We start from the raw sequence: 7,476 nt of genomic DNA on the forward strand, positions 1-7,476 counted from the left end.
CTTAAAAACAATAACGCTCCATTGGCTTATCCGAAATTGCAATATTTGCAGTTTTGCATGTGTTCGATGAAATCATCGTGAGACACGTATGCTCTTGAAAAAAAAATCATATTTGATGCCCGATGAGGTGATCTCATCACGAATGTTCTTGACAAAGATATCACATTTAACGTATATGTGGATTGTGGTGGTGGTCACCATGCAGCAGCCGTACATTGGCGCTATTTTTGCAAAATTTGCAGTTTTGGGTATGTATAAATGATCTACGAGGATTCTAGAGCGCAGTCGAGAGTTCGATACGGTTCGAGTAAGTTTGCAATAAACAGCCTCCAGATACGATGAACACTCACGATGCGAACTACTACGTTCCGATTCAAGACGAAACGTGTGAGAAACAGCACAATGAGTAAGTACCGCTAATTTTCATATATACTTGTGCAAAAAACTTTTATGAACATATAATTGTATTTTTTCAGTTTTGATAAACCCCGCTACACGCCGCGTATTTTGGGAAGAAGATTTGCCTTGACGTCAACAGCGTATAAATTTTTGGATGTCGGAATCAGCGCGGGACCTTTGTCTTCTGTGGATATACTTATTGGCGATAACCGAGGCAATCGGATAATTCTGCCACATGCAACGTGGGTGACATTCATCGAAAAACATGCAGATATACAGCGACTCGTGCAGTCATCGGCACCATCATCTTGTACATGAAACCGTCAACAGTACTCTTTCTGTTCGAACTAGAACATTGCGTCGAGAACGTGTATTTTCAACTATCTCAAAATGTTCACGGCGTAAGTAAAAAATTCAAACAGTTTGTAACAACTTTACGTCAAAATTGTATCACCGATAAATGTAACGCAGTTACAATCTTGCGTAAAATTTATGATGAAAATTCGATTATTGATTGCGAACTGTTGGCCTACGCTTTGGATACTATTGTGTATAATGCGCTACATGCCAAATAAATGTATATAATATAGTAAAAAATAATTTCCTTTTTTATTTACCGTTCCCTTTTGTTAAGCTGTCTTCGTTTATTGTTTACTTAAATGTATAATTATAAATTAAATATTAAGATCTGAACGATTAAATATTGTTGGCGACGAAAAGATACTCAATTGTGAGCGAGAACACGCGAGGGAAAGAGAACGCGAACGGGGGAAAGATAACGGGGGCCGGGAGCGAGAAACCGCGCGCGAAGGAGAGATAACGCGAACGTGTCATGTGACGTCACGCGGACTCCGCGGCGCGGCGAAACGCGAACGCGGTTCCCCTCGCCCCGCGGCGCCCGAAAACGCGAACGCTCCGCGGCGCGGCGAAAACGCGGATCCCCCCTCGCCTCGCGGCGCGGCGGAAACGCGGTCGCCCCGCGGCGCCGGAAAACACGGCGCGGCGAAAACGCGGTTCCCCCTTCCCCTCCCCCGCGACGCCTGAAAAACGCGGTTCCCCCTCCCCCTTCCCCGCGGCGCCCAAGAACGCGGTTCCTCCTCCCCCTCCCCCGCGACGCCGAAACATGCGGGTCCCCCCCCTCACCCCGCGGCGGCCGAAGACGCGGTACCCCCCCCCTCGCCCCGCGGCGGCCGAAGACGCGGTACTCCCCCCCCGCGGTACCCCCCCCCGTGCGGTACCCCCCGCCCTTCACCCCCCCCTCAGATCCCCGGAGTGGAATCCTCATTGTATACCTACTCTCCAAGAACACTCCAAACTTCAACTACATATCAAAAAATAGAAAGCATCAATATATACAGATCAATACGTATCAACATCGTAATTGTCGTTTGCATACAAATATTATACGTGGCTAAAGAAGTGCATGGCAATCAAGAAAAAGAAGGAAAATAAGCGAAAAAAAATACTTGCAATACTAGCGATTCGCGAATTACAAAAACAAACAGAAAAGCGCTTTTATCATCAAAAGCGCTTTTGGGTTGAGTGAATATTTCAAGAACGCTACACTCATGGATTTTATAATGCACTTTTTCCGGTTGTATTATTGTACAAAAGTCGATTCAAAAATTACTTTCGCATGACGGCAACGCAATTCAAAGAACTATTACTTTTAGTTGCTCCTTTAATCACCAAACAAACGGTGATTCGAGAGCCAATTTCTGCTGAAGAACGACTATCATTAATAATAAGATTAGCCTAAAACGGTAACGGCCTGACTTTATCGAACGCGGACTGGTTTACGGGATCGGGAGTTCGACGAAAGGCCCAGAGACAGTAATCAAGTTGCCATGTGACAGTAACATGCACTTTATTCAAGAGTCGGTATTACACGCCAGCTGGACGCGGTCGATTACAGTGGTCGGTAGTGCCGGTGCACGCGACGCGGTATACGGAATATCGGGACTCGAGTCTTCGCCCCGAGATGCGGTATGCAGAGGGGAGAATAACGCAGCTCGGTATATTACATACGGAACGCGGCTACAGATATCAGAGCGCAGTAGCTATGCTATATGAACCGAATTAATACATGTGCCAATAACGTAACGCGGTATATTACATACGGAACGCGGTATACTACATACGGAACGCGGCTACAGATATCAGAACGCAGGATATGATATATGCACGGAATTAGTACAAGACAATAACGGAACGCGGTATATTACATACGGAACGCGGCTGTAGATATCAGAACGCAGGATATGATATATGCACGGAATTAGTACAAGGCAATAACGGAACGCGGTATATTACATACGGAACGCGGCTGCAGCTATCAGAACGCCGTTCATGATAGGTGCACGGGTAAGGTTAGCGCGGTATATCGCACCGGAGGATGGCGGAATCCCGGGGTCACGGTCGTGAGAACCCTCGCGGCGAGGCCGAGCACGCTTGATCCCACGGTGCCGTGGCCGGCGGGGTAGTGTTCAAGGAGCTCGGGAACACTCTGAGAACCCTCAGTCGAGAACCAGAACTCTGGACCTCGTTATGCGTGTTGCCCTAGGATTCGGAGGGTAGCTTCGTCAGGAATAGCGGAGAGCCGTGGTAAAGACGAAGTGTCTCTTCGTCGCGCGCGCCGGTTTTTTATACCGCTCGGCGCGGTGAGTTTGGCAGGCGGGGGGGCTGATCGTCAAGCGACGGCGCGGTGGTGGGAGCGGCGCGATCCCGCGTGCTCGCTTCGGCGGGGATCGGCTCGCTTCGGCGCTCGTCAGCGTCGTGCGGAAGGCCCCGGTCCCGGTGCGGCGGATTTCCCGTGCACACGGTGCGTTTCAAATCCTTAAAAAATGTGGGCGCACCGCGCCCTGTGGTCGCCCGACGGGGAATCGGTCGGGCGGCTCCCGGCGGGTGGTAGCCGGGGACGATGCCTTGACGTAAGAGGTGCATCGTTACAAAACAATGTAACAAAAATTTTGATACACAATAAATATTAATAACAGTGCAGTGTGGTAAATGAACCCACACGTAATGGTACGAGCTCAATAAAAAAATGTTATTTTAATAAATTAATCTATTTATACGACGTAACTAAATATAATAAATATTCAAATAAATATAAAAAACGGCAAATGAGTAAATTTTTAATTTACTTGTTCAAAATGCACAGATATAATAACACAAAGATTTCTAAAATATTTGTTGTAAAATTATACGAAAAATTTTTGATGTATTGCTGAAAATGTTTTATGGAGAATTTTTGACATATTTTCAATTATTTTATAAAAGATTTCATAATTTTGTAAAATATTTGTCATATTGCAAAAATATTTTGTAAAAAATTGTTCATACATTTTCAAAAATATTTTATAAAACATATTTAAAATATTTTTAAATCTTTTTTATGAAATATATATATATATATATATATATATATATATATATATATATTTCATATCAGTCTAATAAAAATATTTATTACGAAAGAAACAGCTAATTATTAAATGCATTCCACATATTTATTTGCTAAAACTCGTTTATTTCACGCGACAAAAACACCTCTATAGGCTTTCTCCTGTCGGCAACCAACTTCCTTAATAAATAATATAAATATTTACAATTTATATTGAACAGATTCTTGGCATCTGGTGATTCCATGACTTTTATGTCTCTTACCAATATTTTATTGGTTTGACAACTGTGAGCAACATTATACTTACAAAACATGTAATGCTATATGGAGTAGCCTTTAAAAGAAAGTACTTCCTTTTTTTATAACACTAGACACTACAGACGCGCGCTTTGCGCGCGCTATTTAGCTTTAACATTATGCTATAACTATTACACTATTAACTTTTGATACACACAACTGTCAAAATATTCAATGACAGCTGCAAATGAAGTAAGAGCAGCAAGAAATCTAATCGGCATCGCGAAAAAGTGACAACAATACCTACGACATGCCCTTTTTAGAAGAGGAAAGGAAAATTGGTTAGACATTGCACATGATTTTAAAGATTTATGGAATTTCAAACATTGTGTCGGAGCAGTTGACGGAAAACATATCTTGATACAAGTATGAGCCCATATTACGCTTATTAATACGAATTAAATGTTGGGGGTATTTTTTTCATATCAATATTTTGTTACGAATTGCAAATTGCAATCAAATAAAACTTGGAATTAATAGATTAAGACTGCCTACTCGCTGCTTCTATCTTTGTTTGATGACGTCAAAAGCGAGAACTCGCATGTCAAAAATTCTACGGCTATTTAGTAATTATTATATCCAAAAAAAAATGTTCGGTATATTTTACAAATGTGCTGAATTGATTTGCTGATTTTTATTTCAACGTATACCGCAAGAATTTTTGGCATGCGCGATTTCTCGCTTCAATCAAACAAGGGTAGAAGTAGCGAGTAAACAGAAGCCTTAATTTTGAATATTTATTAAATTGAAATGTATAAACCTAGAACAATTCCAAATTTTTGAGATTAATATATACAAACATTATAAAACTAAATCAATCCATTATAAAACTGAAACATTATAAAACTAAAGCCATTAATTTCTTCAGTGTCCTGACAGGGGTTCATCGTATTTCAATTATAAAAATTGTCACAGCATTGTATTGCTTGGAATATGCAATGCAAAGTATATTTTTACATTCGTGGACATTGGAGCTTATACGGTCGACGCAGTGATAGTGGTATTTTTAAGGATTCCTTGATTGGTCAATCATTTCATCATAAACGAATGAATTTATCGGAACCAGAACCTATTACTTCGGATGGATAACCTTGACTTTATATTCTTGTGGGCGATGAAGTTTTTCAACTATCGGATTATTTACTTCAACCTTATCTAGAAAAAGAATATTTAAATAAAGATCGAACAATTTTCAATTATCGTCTCAGTCGTATTAGGAAAACAATTGAAAACACTTTTGGCATTCTAATGAGTAGATGAAGAATTTTTAAGCGACTAATCATTTGCATTATTTAAAAAATAATGAAAATAGTTCAAGCAATAGTATGTATCCATAATTGGCTGCGCTTACAAGATATTGGTGAGAATCAATATGTTCCTCCATCAATGGTTGATCAAGATGGTCCAAATAGTTTAATTCCTGGTTCTTGGAAAAAATGCATTGAAAATAGTGGACTCCGTGACATAAATAAATGCGGTACTAATAATAGTAGTCGTCGAGCTAAAATTCGATAAGAATTCTGCAGATATTTCAACAGTGAAGGAGCTGTATCGTGGCAATTCGACCATTGTTAATATTTGTACATATGACCATCAAATTTTATCTCTATTCAAATTGTCAACTGACATTTAACTTAATTATTAATTTGCATCGATTACGTATTTATGTGTCATTCAATCTGCTTTTATGATGATTTATTACATTAATAACAATTTTGAATTTGATTTTTTAAAAATAAAAAACAATATGACATTTAATAGTATTGTTCGGGCGTCGCTTTCCGACGGTCGCCCTGAATCTGGATTCCGCTCAGAGTTGAGCGAGAAGCGTGGATAACGCGAGTCGTAAATTCGTGGGAGGAATGAGGATTAAAGCACTCGGAACACAGATTGCACAAAGAAATATATAGTCTTTATTTCAAGAACGGAAAAGACGCGAGGGGGAACAACGGATCGTGCGCCGCAGATTCGGAAATCTTCTGAGTCGTTCGTACTTGTCTGCCAGGTATTGCGAACGGAAATCTTGTCTCGACTTCTCGCATCGAAGCCTCTCGCGGAGCGGAGATCTTGTACGCGTCGAACGGAAATCTTGAGCGCGCGGCAGAAAAACGATCGCGAGCGGAGCACGACCGGAAGTTTTCGGACCCCTCGCTAAGTAGTACACTTAATGAAAAAATATAAGTAACTTTGATCCGCACTTTAAGACGAAACGAGCGATTAGCGATTCAAGCAGCGATTTAAGAGGGAGAGAGCCGTGCTGTCTTTAGACGAGGATTGATACGCGACGACTTTCGGCTATGAGTTCGGGCCCACGACTTGAGGCTAGGAATTCTCAGCAACGACTGAATGTCCGGCGAGCTCTTTCGCCGTTTACTCAAGAGGGTTGTTTTTCAGGAACGAACGCGCGATGAGAGCTGAATCGCTATTCGTCCGTATGGTTGTAACCGGACGGTACTACTGGAGGCACGAATCAACGCTACGTGTCCTTAATAATCAACGGTCGCCACTCGGTTTGACCTTTGAACCACCGAGAAGGTAAGTGTCGAACGATATCTCGAACTATCAATTAGACTAATTTTCTTCTTTTTTCAGATTCCTGCCACCGCTGGATCATCGCCGTCATCGATCAAGATTGTCGCTGCCACCGGAATCCAGGATCAACGAGGGACTTCGAGTGATCGACGCCAATAGATCAGGTCGTCAGAAGGTAAGTCCAATTTAATAAATTCTCGAAATTTTTTACGAAAAGGATGTTTAATTTATTCAATTATATTGATCTCCAGTGTTGGTTGTTCACAAAGTTTCAAGTCACAAAAGATTTCGAACGCTCGTATACGTAGGCACACACGCCCCGTTTATCTACGACGCACGAAGTTATTTCGGTCTAAAAAAACCGTTCGTTAGTGTAAAGACGACAATTAACGCGTTCCGCGGGCGTTCCCGGTTGTTATGAATGTTGGCGAGCCGTACTTATCGCACTTGTATGACGATCGCGGTGACTTAGCGCGACGACGCAGAGCGAAGCTTAATACGTGTTACACGCTCGAACATCCCCGAGAGACTGCCTCGAGTTGTTTGTCTCGTTCGAGCTCCCCATTATCGGTCTCGTATACCCCCACTCCGACGGATATCCCGCTTTCTCTCGCCGTTAACTGCGCGTTGGCCGCCGGTAATTTTCCACGCGGGTGTTTACGCCGTTCGCGCCGAACCCCGTGGAAATTTCCACGCGTAATGCGCTCGCGCGGTCGCTCCGTCCTGACAACAAGGTAGCCGTTTTTCAACTTCGCAAATTTCGCGCGGCCGCTGACGCCGACCTGTGCGCCAGGTCTATTACAACGTCTACGTTCTCCATCCGGGCGACTTCCCTGGAGAAG

General features: G+C 42.4%; 1 long non-coding RNA gene and 1 pseudogene across 1 annotated transcript; both read left to right on the forward strand.

Annotated features, from left to right (window-relative positions):
- Positions 1–338: 338 nt before the first annotated feature.
- Positions 339–5,677, forward strand: LOC143898912 (uncharacterized; annotated as a pseudogene).
- Positions 5,678–5,964: 287 nt separating this feature from the next.
- LOC143898914 (uncharacterized) lies at positions 5,965–7,196 on the forward strand. The gene is made up of 2 exons (XR_013257329.1): positions 5,965–6,637; positions 6,695–7,196. It is a non-coding gene; the product is annotated as an uncharacterized LOC143898914 (long non-coding RNA).
- The last annotated feature ends 280 nt before the right edge of the window (positions 7,197–7,476 follow it).

The sequence above is a fragment of the Temnothorax americanus genome, unplaced genomic scaffold, assembly GCF_048541705.1.
Source record: "Temnothorax americanus isolate GAGA-0224 unplaced genomic scaffold, ASM4854170v1 Scaffold248, whole genome shotgun sequence".
Taxonomy (NCBI): domain Eukaryota; kingdom Metazoa; phylum Arthropoda; class Insecta; order Hymenoptera; family Formicidae; genus Temnothorax; species Temnothorax americanus.